This window comes from Phragmites australis, chromosome 4, assembly GCF_958298935.1.
Source record: "Phragmites australis chromosome 4, lpPhrAust1.1, whole genome shotgun sequence".
Lineage (NCBI taxonomy): Eukaryota > Viridiplantae > Streptophyta > Magnoliopsida > Poales > Poaceae > Phragmites > Phragmites australis.
In genome coordinates this window covers 14,733,121-14,750,632 of record NC_084924.1, presented here as the reverse complement: position 1 = coordinate 14,750,632, position 17,512 = coordinate 14,733,121, and the positions used below count along the sequence as shown (strand labels likewise).

General features: G+C 42.7%; 1 pseudogene; it reads left to right on the top strand.

Moving 5' to 3' along the window:
- Window positions 1-16,589, top strand: part of LOC133914624 (putative cyclin-dependent kinase F-2) — a 28,556-nt pseudogene extending 11,967 nt beyond the window's left edge.
- The last annotated feature ends 923 nt before the right edge of the window (window positions 16,590-17,512 follow it).

Below are 17,512 nucleotides of genomic sequence, written 5' to 3'. Positions count from 1 at the left end.
CTCACTCGTTGGCCCGCACGTGCACAGTGGTGGTGGCCAAGCATCCATAGCGAGACAGTCCGGCCCAACCGAGGTCGATAGGGAGGTGCGGTCGCGGTGGGCTCTCGCAGAGGGGGCGGCGGTGGGTTCTCGCGGTGGCGTGCGGTGGCGGTGCCAGTCGGACTAGGAGACCACAATTTGGATCAGGAGACCACAATTTGTATCTGCTCCAAGACATTACGGATCGTGGCATGGTGCCCACCTTCCACCTTGCTCCTGACCTGCGGCCCGTCCCTTGCCTTTGCTTCGGTCTAGGCTCACCACCCTCTCTCTCATCTCCTAATGGTGCCCCCTTGGATCTGCGCTTCCCAGAGCCATCCTTCCTACTGCTTCACGTCAGCTTTTAGGCACTTGAGCAGCCATTGGTGCTTGCAGTGGTGGAGGATTTGGAACCTTGGGATGGGTTTGCAGTGGCTTCCTATTGGGGTATGCTTGGGCAGTGCGAGATCTGGGCAATCATTGATGGATTTTTTTTTATTTGGTCGTGATTTTATAGCCTCCTTCTTCCCTTGCTTGCTTCCCCCACCTTGTTGGTGGTTCTATGCTTAGGATGGTCATTCGGATGAGTGATAACTAGCACAGCTCCACTTACATCAGGGTGTTGTGTAGCAAGAGATGTTAGGGATGGGTTCCAGTGATCGAGCAAAGGTGAATCTTACCCCTCCTTTTGCTACACAGATGATCAATTTTTGATGTGGGAAAACTAGCTACATGCTGCACCAGATCGCCACTTAGGGGCTACCTTAACCATGCACTTGCTGCTGGCCACTTAGGTTGCAGTGGTGGGGGCTGGGAATCATAGGTGGTGTTGTCTGGTGCAGCTCCCGAAATGATGGTTTTTTTCATCTGAGGTGATATGAGAGATTTTTTCTTTTGTATCGATGGATGGTTGTTCGCTACTTGTCCTCTGGCTACTAATGTTGTGCTGAACTTGTCCCAAACAGGTCTGAAGTGCCAATGTGGGGCAATGATGATTAGCCTTTTCTAAGAGCATGCCTTTGACTTTGAGCAATTGAGGCAGGTGTGGGGTATCAAATTTTAGTTGACCCTTTCCTCTCTTGGAGCCTATGCTACCATTCCTTGTTTGTGGTTTTGTGCCTAGGATGGTCACTCATACGAGTTGATAACCAGCGAGCTCCACTTACATCAGGATGAGTAGCTTTTGGTGCTAGAGATGTTAGGGTTGGGTTTATATGATTGAGTAAAGGCGAAGCTGAGCTATCTTGATGCTATTTCACTTTTGATGGTACTGTCATGCATGATAGTATGTTTCACATTGTTTTTTCTCCATTCATTTTTGAAGCCATTGTCAACTTCATATATATATGATCAGTTTTTTGATGTGGGAAATACATGTTGCATCCAGGTCTCCACCTTAGGGGCAGCCTCAACCACATCCTTGCATCTGGCTGGAGGCTCTTCACAGGAAGAGGCTGTAGACATTAGTGATGTGCATATGTTTGGAATGAGTTTAATTAAAAATCTCAAGATGTACATGTAAATATGTATTTTGTGTTACATGGCACTATTTGTCATGATGTATTTTGAGGTTTTTGAACTTAATGTGCATGTAAATATAAACTTACATTTTGGATCTGGACCCGATCTGGATATTTTATATTTTTATTTTTAAACACACATTAGTGACGGGTCTGGACTCGACCCATCACTAATGTGCAGTCATTATTGAAGGGTTTGGTCCAGAACCATCACTAATGTATGTCATTAGTGATGGGCCCAGACCCGTCACTGATGAGTTCACATTAGTGACGTGGTAAGAGTGACGGGCAAAATACCCATCACTAATGGGGGTTATCACCCATCACTAATGTGGATTTCTAAGGTAGTGGTGATGGACGCACGCGTGAATATTGGCCGGGTGGCATTTGGGAGAGTAAATCCGGTAGGGTGACATTTTGGAGTGCGCAATTTGGTAGGGTAGCAAAAGTTAAATTCCCCCTTAAAATACTCAAGTTACACCCAACTAATGCATGCATTACCACCATGGGGCTTCTAGGAAACTTAACCCAATGTCTTTGTTGAGGGTGGTGACCATCGGTTGGGGAAAAGGACAGGGAGAGAGCTCGGGGAAGAGGGGAAGTGTTGTTGCTCCTTGTGGCTTCAACCAAATTAGAGAGAGCGATTAAGAATAACGAGAAAACCTCAGCGCATGTGCAAGATACTTAGATGGATGGAGAGCCTAAAGACTAAGGAATGCAATAGTATAAAATGAACACCTTGATTTCAGATTCTTGAGGTGGGAATTGGAGTGGAGAAGAGAGGAGATCTTGCTCTCTCTTTCGATGGATGTTTTAGTGAGAGTGAGAGTGAGAGAGTGAGAGGGTGACCTGTTGCTGAAAGGAGGGGGCCAGCTACTGGGCCCCAGTGAAATAGTGCCCCTTTATCAATTTCCACCAATTATCTTTTCCTCTCTTTCTTAAAACAACCCATGGTGTTCTAGGGCTCCAAAACTTTAAGAATTTTTTCAGCAACTATAATTCAAGATGAACTCATTCGAATTGGATTCACCTCCAAAATCTATATGGAAATTAAACTAAAATTCTCCAAAGTTGTTTACTCTCACAACTTCTAATGTTGTGTACTAATTTCCAAAATTATTTCCAACCCATTGGTTATTTGGTGAAAAAGTGAGTTTATTTATAATGCTTTGTTTAATTATATTTTTATCATTTCATGTGATTCTCACTTTTTAATTCAAATTGAATTCAAACCAATTCAATTTGCACAAATTCAAACAAAAACTTATGAATGCTTATGATTTGCATGTAAACACGAATATGCATGAATTTGGGGTGTGATATGGCACCAGGCGGTGTCGTCTGCATCATCGCCACGCTAGCCAAAGGTGTGTTTGGTTAGGTGGATATACCTGGATGGGAGATGACTATCCTATTTTTAGATGTATTTGGTTGGATAGCAAGTTGGATGGGGTGGCCAAGTAGAGAGAATATTCCTCCTAGAGACTGATTGAGTTGATCTTGTGAAAACTGCTGGATGAGGCCGCTCGTGACTCAATTGAATCCCTCATTGCCTTGTTCCTCTCACCTCCCCCGACTCAATCAGCCCGTTCCTCTCACCACCCATCCCTCCCTACAGCCAGACCCCTCCACTCAAGCCACCCTCTCCACCTGAGCCACCCCCTCCCTCCCCTATCACTGGCCCCCTCCACCTGAGCCTGCTCTTCATAACTAATAGTCTGGAGGCAGGGGCAAGTGAGCAACGGTGATGCACGCCTGCCCTCTCCCAGCTAGGGATGACGAGATCATTTGTTTGTGGCAAGTGTGAGGTAGCGGTGGTTCTCGTTGGCTCCTCCTATGGATCTATAAAATGGAGCCCTAGGCTCCATTCCTCTCCATCTTGTGAAGCACCACCATCACCTCCTCTCTCCTCCACCTCTCTCCGCTCAATCTTGCCTAAGGGTGGCAACAGGTCGACTCGAGGCTAGGTGGAGTGAGAATGCACCTGACCCAAAATCCAAACTCTAAACCTGATCCGGCCTTGAAAATCAAAATGGGTCCGAAACCACCCTCGACCCTGGCCCTAGCAGGGACCCGAGACCCAATTTAATTTTATCTGCAACTCTACACTCTGCTATCTTTACAATTCAAGATTAAGTAATACAAGCACATGATGACATGCAACACAAGTTCACGACATTGCGAGTGCACACATTAAAGATAGCTTTGAGCATAGCACGGATATGCGATGAAGAGGATGAAGACTGACGAGTAGGAGGAGAATGACCCCTCCTAGAAGCTTCTTGAGTAGATGACATGGGGGTTGATTTGCAGCTCGTCAACCTAATCCTCAATGGCTCATGCTTAACTTCCTTGAAGAATTCCTTATTTGTCACTTTCTCAATCAAGAACATGATATAAGGATCATAAGCACAACTCTTATTTGGGGTGTGGGATGTTGTGTGAATCTCTCTCAAATAAAATCAACCAAAATAAAGGGATCACATTCATTGGACTAGCAAGCAAATTCCTTATGATCGATTGCACACTAGCGGCATCACCACTTTTTAGAGTAAGAGTGGCACAGAACAAAAGGTTGAGATACTTGTAGAATGGCCTCATGCCCTTGGTTATTCCAAATGCCACTTCACCAATATTATCATCATACATAAATTCCATCTCATTGGTGGAAAGTTTTTGCTCAATATGAATCTTGGACTTGCTAGTGTCACGAATGTCAAATCCAAACAAGTGACCAAAAGTATTGTATTTGATTTTGTACTTTTCACCCTCAATCATCCAATGCATAGTTTGCTTGTCTTCATGATCATAATAAAGAGTAGCATATAACTATGCAATTACCTCAACACTCCAATTATACTTAAAACCCATGATTTGATTGACTTTCCAGTGCTCACAAGCGGCTATGACTTCATTGAAAGATGGATCATTCTTCTTGGTCATATACTCCTAATCTTTCTATTACATGGGAGTGATGGGTTTCTTCTTTGAAAGGATCACTATTTCATAGAAGTCGGATTGAAAGTCAATCAAAAACCAAGGATCTGATGCATTTTTATCGTACACAAATGGATCTACATATCTTTCCTTCCCATATTTGCCAAACTTGTTCATGTAATTTACCACTTTTCTGGGTATCTGACTAAGATTCACACCTGCATGGTAAGATTTGTGAAGCTTCAAAGGTGGAAAGATAGTCCTTTCTTCTTGTTCCCACACATCCTCTTCCATTTCTTCAACTTGTGCTCGAGAGCCAAAGGCCACTGACTTTCCTTGCCCTCTGCTTGCACCTATTCCTCTTCTAGGTGGCAAAGTACCACCACGACCTACATTGATGGTTTGAGCTGTCTCATCAGTGTGAATGCCGCTAGATCGAGATAATGAAACTTTTCGAATGGCCTTGGGGCTTCATGTTGCACTTGCTCATTGTCACCATCACTGCCACTATCATTTCCCTTTGAATGTCTTGGTGCTTCAACTACGGGATCATGTCGAGCCTTTGTTCTCTTTTGGTAAGATTGATTATCAAACCTCTCATGCCCCATCTCACACTATCTTAATAAACATAGATGATATGTTTTAGATAGCAAAATATTGAACAGGAAAGGGAATTGAGGAACATGATTTAGATGATAGTTACTAGACAACCTGGAACTTCCAGGTTGCGTAAGCAAGGGTAGGAATTAGGGTTTTGAAAGATTCATCCAAAGAAATTTCAAACCCTTAAGATCATGATTCTAGTATAAATGAGGAACCATATTACCAAAGGAAATCAACTCTAAAGCTTGACATTGAGAGATCAAGGGAAAATCAGTTTGAGGTATACCTTGAGTTCAACCGAAGATCCTGGAGTCGATTCGGAGGAAGGGCTGGAGATTCTGACTACATGAGGAGTTGACTTGGAGGAGTACTCGAGATTTTGATGGAGAAATCTTGAAAACACTGGAGATGCAACGCCGGGTTGAGAAGGTGTGAGACGAGATGAAAGGTTAGAATGAAAGGGTAGAGTGAAAGGGTATCTCTCAAGTAAGGGAAAAAGGTTCCAGAACTCAGAACTTCTAGGTGAAGCTCGGAACTTCTGGATAGACTAACAGAATTTGGAACTTCTGGGTGGACCTGGAACCTCCGGGTTCAGTCACCTTGATAGATTTGGAAAGAATCGAGGAACTTCCAAAATCCAGAACTTCCAGGTTGAGGCTAGAACTTCTGTATTCGGGAGGATGACAGAACTGATTTTGAACGAGATTCGATTCGGATATTTGAGAGATTGGATAGTTGGACATATAAGAAGTTTTACAACTTGTGATCAACCAACAATCAACAATACATAAAAATGATCACAAGTAGCAAAATATGATCAAAAGACCAAAGAATCAAATCTTTTGGAAAATTCCACTTAAAAGGAGATTTTTGCAAACTTCTAGCTATCAAAGCTACTAAACTAAATCAACCAATTGTATGCAGCATATCAAACCACATTGCGAGAATCTAGGATATTTAGCTCACTTCTGAACCCGCAAAATCTTTTCTCATCTAGTGACTTGGTGAGGATATCGGCTAATTATTTTTTGGTTCTCACATGGCGAATATCGATATCCCCTTTGGTTGAGTGGTCTCTTAAGAAATAGTATTAGATATCAAAATGTTTGGTTCTTGAGTGTTGTATGAGATTGTTGGCTATTTTTATAGCACTCTCATTGTCACACAATAGTGAAACTTTGGTCATGTTATAGCCATAGTCTCTCAAGGTTTGCCTCATCCAAAGTAGTTGAGCACAACAAGAACCCGCTGCAATGTACTCAACCCCGGTGGTGGATAGTGATACGAAATTTTGTTTCTTTGAGAACTAAGAGACCAATGACCTACCCAAGAATTGATAAGTCTCTGAAATACTCTTCCTATCCACTTTATAGCCGACATAATCAGAATTCGAATATATGATTAGGTCAAAGGTTGAACCTTTAGGATACCATAAACTAATGTAAGGGGTATGAACAAAATATCTAAGAATTTTCTTAACGGCAATTAGATGACACTCTTTTGGAGCGGCTTGAAATCTTACACACATGCACACACTAAGCATAATATCAGGCATAGATGCACAAAGGTAAAGTAGAGATCCAATCATAGAGCGATATACCTTCTGATCAATGGCCTTACCTTCTTCATTTAGGTCGAGATGTCTATTATCTTGTATGGGAGTTTTGATAGGCTTGGCATTCTCCATGTCAAATCTTTTGAGTATATCCTTGATGTACTTGGTTTGATATATGAATGTCTCTTCCTTTAGTTGTTTGATTTAAAATCCTAGGAAGAACTTCAACTCCCCCATAATTTACATCTCAAACCTTTTGGTCATAATCCTACTAAATTCTTCACAAAAGGATTAATTAGTAGAACCAAATATAATATCATCGATATATATTTGGTAACTAAATAAATCATTATCAACTCTTTTAGTGAAGAGAGTAGTATCATCTTTACCGATATCAAAGCCTTTTTGATAACAAAATCCCTATGGCATTCATACATAGAGGTGCTTGCTTAAGCCCATAGAGTGCCTTATGGAGTTTGTACACATGGTCAGGGTATTTGGGATCTTCAAATCTGGGTGGTTGCTCCACATACATCAATTCAGAGATTGGGCCATTTAAAAATATGCTCTTCACGTCCATTTGATATAGCTTAAAATCATGGTGAGTAGCATAGGCAAGTAATATACAAATTGACTCAAGCCTAGCTACGTGAGCATAAGTCTCACCAAAATCCAAACCTTTTATTTGTGTGAAACCTTAAGTAACCAACCGTGCCTTATTTCTTATTACGATCTCATTCTCACTTGTTTGTTGTGGAAGATCTATTTGGTGACAATCACATTTTGATTGGGTCTTTCCATCAAGGAACATGCTTCATTCCTTTTGAAGTTGTTGAGCTCTTCTTGCATGGTCATTACCCAATCCGGATCTCTAAGTGTATCTTATACCTTCAAAGGTTCCAAAGAGGAAACAAAAGAGTATAATTCACAAAAAATTTATTGAACATGTTGTTACCCCCTTTTGTTTATCACCAAGGATGTTGTCGACGGTGTGTTCTATTTGGATGCTTTGATGAACTCTTGGATATGGCACTCGGGATTGGTTTTGAATGTCTCCCTCTTCATCATTATTAAAAAAATTGTTGGAGTCATCGTGAGATTTATCTTGATTATGATCTTGTTCTTGAATTGATGTAGATGGCTCCACTTTAGTTGATGAGAAAGGTTGATCTTGATTACTTTCAGCCATTTGCAACTTTTGAGGCTCTTGAGGCTTGATTTCACCTATTGCCATCTTCTTGAGCGCCTCACTTAGAATTTATTCATTACATAAAATAATAGTATCAACTTTCTCTACTTGAGAGCCATTAGTCTCATCAAATGTCACATCACGCTTGATTTCAACACAACCAGAGGTTTTGTTGAAATATGGTATGCATAGGCATTTGATCCATATCCAAGTAAGAAACCTTCATCAACTTTAGACGCAAAAATATAGAACTTTTGGCCTACTTATTTAGAATAAAGCATTTACTGCCAAAAACTCTAAAGTAAGACACGTTTGGTTTGTTACCGGTTAGTAGCTCGTATGCGGTCTTCTTCAAGATCTTGTGGAGATGCAACCGGTTGATTGTATGGCATACGGTATTGACAACCTCCACCCAAAATTGATCTGGAATCTTATACTTATCAAGCATGGTCCTTGCCGACTCTATAAGAGTCATATTCTTCCTCTTGACAACTCCACTTTGTTAAGAGAAGTATGGTGCCGAGAATTCATGCTTGAAGCTTTCTTCATCAAGAAAGTCTTCAACTTGAGTGTTCTTGAATTCACTTCCATTATCACTTCTCACCCTTTTTATTTTCACATCAATTTAATTTTGAGTTCTTCTCATAAATTTCTTTAATATAGCTTGTGTTTTACTCTTATCATGTAAAAACAATACCCAAGTGCAACGAGAAAAATCATTAACAATAATTAAGCCATATTTGTTACCGTTATTACTTATGTAGGTAATTGGTCCAAATAGATCTGTTTGGAGAAGTTCCAATGGCCTTGTGGTTTTCATCACATTCTTGGCGGGGTGAGGAGACCCTACTTGCTTTCTTGCTTGACATGCGCTATAAATTCTATCTTTCTTAAAGAAAATATTTGTTAGTTTAATGATGTGCTCCCTTTAGAAGTTTAGATAAATTACTCATTTCAACATAGGCTAGTCGGCGGTACCATAGTCAACCCATATTAGACTTAGCAATCAAACACTTCTTAGGTTTTACTTCATCCGTTAAAAAATCAACAAGATAAAGTTTGCCCTTCAAATGACCGGTGAAAGCTATTGGGGAGTTATCCCTTCTAGAGACGGTCACATCCTTGTTAGTAGAAAGACAATTTAGCTCATTTCATAAAGTTGTGATACAGACAACAAATTATAGTTAAGAGATATGACTAACGATACATTTGAGATGGAATGATCATTAGAAATAGTAATTTTACCTAGATCCATTACCTCTCCTTTCCCATCATCACCACACACAATATTTTTATCCTCCATTCTCTTCAAATGATGAGAACATACTCTTCTCTCCGGTCATATGATTTGTACATCCGCTATCAAGCACCCAACTTGTTCTACCGGAGGAGTATGCCTACAAAATGAATTACACTCTTGCTTTAGGTACCCAAATTTGTTTGATCCTTTTATGTTAGTTACAAGCACTTTTGGCACCCACATATTTCTTTTCACAACACGATTCTTTGTACGGGCACCAATATATAGAGCAACCACTTTAACAAGGTTGTTCCTCTTAAGCACATAAGAAGCATAAAAATGTAGCTTGAGGTGCATGACCTTTGGATTGCTTGACTTGTGTGGTTTGATTAACTTGCTTGCCTCCTTTGATGAACTTATGGTATTCCTTACCATTTATCACCACACGTTCATTTGAATTGCTCATATACATATCAAACACAAGCCCTCCTTTTTGTTTATTGTCCTTGACCTCAATGGTCTTGTATAGGGCATCCTTGGATTTGTATGTCTTAATGCACTTATACTTGACTAAGATATTTAGCCTCTTATTTTTCTTTTGTAATACTTGCAAAGATTGAGCATTAGTAGCACAAGCATTTATATCAATATTATACCAACAAGAGCAACCTTGACTAGAAGCATTAGAGAGCAATGTTGCATCATTAGAGGATAAAATGCTATTCCTAAGGATATCAAATTGCACTTCAAGAGTTTTATAAGTTTCATCCAAACATTTGAAATTCTCTTGAGTGTGGCATTGCTAACATCTAGACTAGCAATAGATTCATCGGCCAAGCTTAATTGCTTGGTCAACCCCTCAACCTTCCCTTTCTCTTTAGCAAGAAAGTTCTCTAGTTCAAGGTTTCTATCCTTTTCAATGATGAGCAAGTCATCTTGCTTCTCGAGAATCTCCTCTTGACTCTCTATTATTTCCATTAGTTCTTTTATTTTAGTTATGGCATTTTTGCTTAAACCTTTTAGCAAGGTTTCACAACCACTATCGCTATCACTATCAAGGACCTTGGGTTGTGATTTTACCTTGCACCCATTTTTCCATAAGACAAATGGGTGTGTCATCATCGTCGCTCATGTCACAAAAAAATGACTTTATCAGTGGAGAGGAACAGATGATGATGGTGGTGACCCCTTCATCATCGGAGTCGGAGTCGTTGGAGTCCCACTCCTCACCATTGTGAGCTTGAATCGAATAGAGTTTCTAGTGGGTCTTGCGCTTGTCTTGCTTATAAGGCTTGCCCTTTTTCTCTTCATTGTCCTTGTTCTTTTTCTTGTTAGGACACTCAACTATAAAATGCCCACCTTCGCCACACTCATAGCAAGCTTTCTTGGATTGTCTTCTCTTGGACTTGTTGTTTTTGTACTTGCTATAGCCGTCTTTCTTCAAAATTTCTTCACAAATAAAGCAATTTCTTTATCATCGGAGCCCTCTTCTTCACTTGAACTAGATTCTTCATTTTGCTTGTTTTTGCTTGCTTTCAATGCCACTTCTTTGACCTTGGAGCTTGAGCTTTGCTTGACAAGGTTCTTTACTTCCATGGATTCCCCCTCCATGAGTTCATGAGCTAGGATCATTTCTAGCACATCACTTGGCATGAGTTTCTTGTAATCCTTTCTCTCACGTATGAGTGTTATCAACGTAGGATTCCTTAGTGAGAAGGCTCTCGACAATCTTCTCACCACCTTATGGTCATCTAGCTCATCACTTCCAAGCCCTTGAATCTTGTTCACAAGTACCATCATGCAGTCATACATATCTTGAGGGGTTTCATTATCTTTCATCACAAACCTTCCCAATTTTCCTTCCAAGGGCTCGATCTTTAACTCTCTCACACTTGTGGTGCCCTCATGTGCCACTTGGAGCATCTTTCAAATTTCCTTAGCTTCCTCAAGCCCATCCACCTTGTTTTCCTCGGGGCTCAAGGCACTAAGGAGGACGCTCATTGCTTGAGCATTCCAATGAATTACTTGTTCTTGCTCTGGTATGAGTTCCATGTCTTCCTCCAGAAAATTAAGACCTACACACACGATCTTCCAAATGCTCAGATAGAGCGAAATTAGATGCATCTTCATCTTGTGCCTCCAAGCGGCATAGTGCGTACCATCAAAGTACGGTGCACACTCGGAAGGCATGGAGATGAAGCTGTTAGAAGATGAATTTAATTTGCTATAATTGAAACCGACTTTGACTCCCCTTCTATCCTTAGAGCCGTTTGTTGTTGAAGCATCGCCCAACTCAATAGGCCTCTTCGACCCGTCGCACAATGTTTCATCCTTCGGACTTTTCAGACTCTTCTCCCGAACGCCGACATCTTCAATTTCTCCAAGCGGTGAAGCCTTGTAGAAGATTAGTCTCTGATAGCAATTGAATATTCGATATGTCTCCTACAGGGGTGAATAGGTGTTCCTAAAAAATTAAAACTTTGCAGCGGATTAACAGAATCTGGAACTTTTGGGTTCAATCCGGAACTTACGGGTACCGGAAGTTCCGAGTTCAACATGGACTTTCCAGATGCAGAGAATGAAATCGAAATATAAGTATGTCTAAGCAAATCTATTTGATTCTAAGTGTTACCACATGTTACTAGAAATGTAGTAGGTCATTTCCACAAGTCACATGCAGTCATAATCACATAAACACGTAGATCGTGGCAAATCACCCAAGAATCAACTAGAACAAGAATGAACACAAGTAAGTAAGGAGACAAGAATTTGTTTCCTGAAGTTCGGACCCCTCTAATGAAGCTCCTACATCTCCATTAAGGAACTCCAAAGAGTCGAGTCTCTCTTAACCCTTTTTCTAACCAAGCGACCACTTAGATCGAGCTTAGGCTTAGTCAAGTATCATTCTCCCTTGTGGAGGCGAGGATGATCCTTCACAAACGTTCTTGCGGAACACCACACACTTGGGTGCTCACAAGCGACGCCTAGCCGTCTAGGAGCCCGAAGCTCCAAGAGTAACAAATGCGGAATGATCGGCTTGATGACAAGTGCTCAAAGAATGGAAATGTAACTCACTAGAACTCAATCTCAATCTCTCAACCCAACTCTCAAATTCTTGCAAGAATTAAAGCCAAAAGGAGTGAGGGAGAGCTATTGAAATGGCTTTGAAAACATTTGTCACGTGGTAGGTCAGCAGCAAGTGAAGAGAGGGAATGAGGGTGTATTTAAACCCAACCCCCAAAAACTAGCCGTTATGCACCTTTCTGGTTTAACCTGGAATTTCTGGGTTAGTACAAGATTTAGCAACCGAGAACTCAGCTCGGAAAAAATCTAGAGGTTTCGGCTACCTGGAACTTCCGAAAAAACCAAACCGAGCTCCCTGCTCAGAGCCCTACCCGGAGGTTCCAGCTACCTGGAACTTCCGGGTCAACCCGAAACTTTCGGGTTGGTTTGAAAAACAAAACCGAACACCCTGCTCGGAGCCCTACTCGGAGGTTCCGACTACTTAGATTTTCCGAGTTGCACCCAAAACTACTAGGTACACAGAGCAACTTAGAAAACCCGGTGTTCGTGGGGTGTTATGTGTCTCTCATGTTTAAGCTAAATGTGTACTTTGAGCACTAAAACATCCTTAAGACTATCTATACGTATCTCTCTTAATAGTACGGCATAACTATACTAAATTGTAAAAAATAAAATGAATTTAAATCTATTGAGTAGGTATATGACGCTTCTCTATTCATTTTTTAAGGTCGCTAGCGTCTTTAACTTTACATTTGGACTAACACATGTTGCATAAACTCATTAAACTTTATTAGTCTCTTAATCGCTCGTCATCAATTATCTATAAGGAGTTTGGATGCACTTTCAACAATCAATACCATTATCTTGAGTTAATTGATCAGTTATTGAATGTCAATTAGTAAGGCATCATTATAGAAAAAAAAAAGGGTTCCTGGAAGACAGTTGTTTCCATTATAAAAGGACAGGGAGACATCCACGTACATGAAAAAAAACTAACAAATACCTCCATCTTTCCACATCTTCTACCTTTGGTGATTTGTGTTGTGTGTTTTGAGTTGCTAGACCTCGTCGGATCTCTCATTGACATGCACCAAGGTTGAGAGTGAGTGGTATCTTCAAGCAGTTGCTATCGCGAAGCTTGTATGAAGGGCGGCAATAAGGTTTCTAGGCAGTGCAACCGCTCGTATGTTGCCTCATTGATGATCTGTGTGGCTGCAACTCATTACTGCATCAACTCCTCTCTTCATTGACCGAATGAGTCCATATCGTTCTTAATATTTATTCTGGTTCATAGCCTATTATTTGTGGTAGATTATTTTGCATCAATTAATAGTTATGAAATATGTATCCGAATAGAATCTGTTATTATTAGAATAATACACATATTTCCAACAAATTAGGTACTAGCTACTCTATGTGAGGTTGAGCCTAGTGGCCAATGTTCCACCATTTCTTGGGTTTAGGTACATTCCATAGTGCTCCAGTGGGTTCCGATCTCATCATTCATCAGTGTTTGGTCGGCATATTTTCGCAAGCCCTTGCATCTTGATGCAGAATTTTGGTGAAATTGACAATTTGCCACTCACAAGGAACGGTTTTGATAAAATGCTATCTTAAGTTTAGGCTTTGATAAAATACCACTCTATAGAAGTACCCTCTTGATTATATGCCACTAAAGTTTGGTTCTTGCCACTAAAGTCTAGTCATTTCTTTCTTTCTTCTTCCACCTTGATGCTACGACGCTCCTTCTTCGCTCCTTGTTGGACAAGCCTGCCACCACTTCTTCTTCCCCAACACCGGTTCCTTCTCCTAACTCGTTGTTGTTGCTAAGCGGGAGCGAGCTGGTAGCAGTGAGTCATAGCGACATGGTGAAGAGCCCAGTGTGGAGCTCATCAACGGTGGTGGCAGCTCAAATCCACCCTAGATAGATCTTGGACATATCGTTGCCAGCCTCGTCACCCACATCAAGGCCTAGCCTAGCATAGAGCCTCATCTCTCTTATCCTCCCCTCGCCTATATGCGACATCAGCCTTGAGGAGTAGGTAGCATGAGGGAGCAGCGACCTCGTTGGACTTGTGGTAGTGGAGAAGGGAGCATTTCTCTAATCTGTTATAGTAGCAAAGGATCAAGAGATATCCTTCTCGGGTGATATTTTGTTGAAGTCCAAAATTGAAGTGGCATTTTATCAGAACTAGTTTTATCAGTGGCAAATAATCAATTTCGTTAAGATTTTCTTTTTTGTTTGTTTCTAGAAAATTGTGTTATTCATTGTACCATGGGCCATGGTAGCGCTGCTAGCCCAATGGCTAAATTTTCTAGATTTGTTAATCTAACACATTATTGGTCGTATATATGAAAGGTCATCCAAAGTCGTTGTTGCCTGAGTGGCACGCGCTTAGAGCACGATCTGAGCGAATCGCCGCCAAGAACCCACAGTCCGCACTGCACTGCTCCATCCTCCGCCGCCTTCGTCCTTCGCGCCTCATAAGGCTTCGTTTGGCAAGCTGGTGAGATCACCCACGTGGGGCCTAACCCCCACTTGGATTGGGTTAATCCATGTCCAATCACCCAATCCACGCCAGGGTCAAATCATATCAAAGATATAACCCGGGGTTATTTGGAAGTTGTTCGGTAAAGTCCTTTGGAAAAGTTAGAAACAACTAGAACACAGACGACCCACAAATTGCATGGGAAAACATCCATAAACCTGTTTGACGCATCCCATCGATGAACCACAAATTGCAAGGGGACAAATAAGAACCTCTAAACATCTCACAAATATTAGAAAAAAAAACATTACTCCTCATTGTTGACACATTTCATCAAACACGCGGCATGCATAACGTGTTGTTGACACACACCTCTTCGACACAGGCCTAGCATTGTCATCGTTGCCATCGGAGACATGTCATCGGTGTCGGTCCGCTGGCAACTTTGCATGCTATAACCTACAGGCTACTAAACATGGAAGACATGATGTTCACTCACTGGTGTTTGATCGCCAGAGTTTGATGTTCATATACAGCCTACCCATCCAAACTACGATGATGCGGTAGAGATTTCTTCGAAGAGATCCCTTATCGGCTCATCGTAGTACAGTATGGCAAGACACCGATGTTGTCACCATCCAAGACATTGATGTATCCCTGGACGGCCTTGTGTCGCTGCTCCACAAGGAGAACCCACCGATCCATGAAGTGACATCGCACAGCTCCCTAACGGCTGACACCCACCACGATGGATCTGAGAAGTTGGATGGGCATAGGGTGCGTGGTCGTGTTGCATGCTGAGACCGCCGTCGATCGGGCATAGAGGTAGCCTCTTGGACAGTTAGTGTTGTTAAGGTCGCCGCCGTGTTGGATATGGTGTTCAACTAGCACCGTATCCTCTACCCAGCGCCTCTTCATGACAGTCGGAGAAGCTAGGCAGCGTCGCCGGTGGAGAAGAGAGGTGGCAATTGAGGAGAGATGTGGCTCTCGTCGTGATGGCTAGAGAGGGTGATCGTGCTACTCCGTGACAACCGACGAGGCAAAGAGTGGAGAGATGAGAGAGGGAGGCGACGGCGATGATGGGCGCTGAGTTGCGACGCACTCCTCAGGAGGGGATAAGTTCCACGCCTCCCAACTAGAAGTTTAATATCCCCATTTAATCGCTTGGATTGGGAGGGGATTTTCCTCTTTCAAAGTACAGCCAAATGCACTTTTTACTTTGGCGGGGAAGAATCACATGGGTGGTTTGGCACATGTGGATTGGGCCCTGTTCCCCGCTGATCCAAGGCTTGCCAAACGAAGCCTGAGGGCTTCATCTCCATCAAGCCTAACACCATCACCAAGGGGGTGACCCGCAACAGGAGGCGCATCACCGTCGGTAGCACCGAAGAGTACGAGGTGACGTGCTTCCTCAGTGAGGATGGCTTGGGCACCATCGTCAAGGCACGCCACCGGGCAGACGGTCGCCATCAAGCACCTCAACACACCTGACATCGACCGCGCGAAGGAGCTGCTGCGCGAGGCACGCTTCCTCGAGGCGCGCAGCAGGAACCCTTTCATCGTCAGCTTCCACAGCCTTGTACGCGGCCCAGCCACCATGGACCTCTACCTCGTCATGGAGTGTGTGGAACAAAGCCTCCACGACTACCTTCGCCAGTGGCGTCACGGTGACCCGCCGCTCCTGGAGGCCACGGTGTGCGCTGTCATGTGGCAGCTGCTGACGGGTGCCAAGAAGATACACGAGTGCCACATCGTTCACTAAAACATAAAACCCAAGAACATCCTCTTCGCCAAAGATCAGACGCTCGTCAAGATTTGCGACTTTGGGCTCACCATGTCTATGTTCGTACAGCTGCCGTACGAGCCGGCCAGCACGGTACAGTACCAGGCGCTCGAGATGCTGCTGGGGAAGCCTGACTACGACGAGCTCGTTGATACCTGGTCGCTGGGCTGCGTCATGGCGGAGCTCATCAAAAGGAGGGCTCTGTTCCAGGGCTACGGCGAGGAAGAATAGCTCCACGAGATCATCGATGTGCTTGGCGTGCTAGACGACAGGATGTGGCTGTGGTTCTTGTCCACGCCGTACGCCACCAAGGTGTTGCCGGAACTGGACGTGAAGCGGCAACCTGATGTTAACGCGAAAAGTTGTCACGCCAAACACACCGAGCACTTCGTGTGCAATATTCGGCGAGCAGCACCCAGGATGCTCTAGTCGTGGCGCTACGTTGTCGATCCTTCGTTGTCACCTACGCTCGGGAGGAACCCTGTCGGAGTGCGGGTGACCGGTGGTTTGTCCTTGGTCATCGAGATCAAGAATAGGAAGCAATATAGATGGGAAAAAAGAACAGGACTACGAGAGCTAGACAAAAGACGAAAGATATTGTAAATTGTATTTGATTGATTGGTTGATGCCCTCAATTGGCCATAACCCTCTCATATTTAAAGGGCAGTAGGTCTTAGCCGTAAGAGATCAGGACTCCTAATTCAAACCGAACAAGAGTTACAGATATAATTCGGCTATGCCTACCTGATCTTCAAACTTTCTATAACAAACATATATTTCCTATTTGAACACGTAAAACTCTCATATATCTACCTGCATACGCTTTAATGTAGTTCGGCATTCTTAGATTCGACCAATTCTTCTATCTGTCCTGAGACTAACTGTTGGAACAAACCATGATCACTGATCGCCTGGTCATTAGTCATAACCACAGATCGTGTTCACTGGTCGAAGGTTACTATTCACTAGTCTGAAATCACTGTTCACTGATCGGAGGTTACTGTTTATCTGGTCGCAAGTACTATTCATCTGGTCATGGTTACTATTCACTGGTCAGAGTACTGTATATTGATCGTAGGTACTGTTTATCTGGTCACAGTTACTATTTACTAGTCAGAGTACTACGCATTGATCACATGTACTGTTCACTAGTC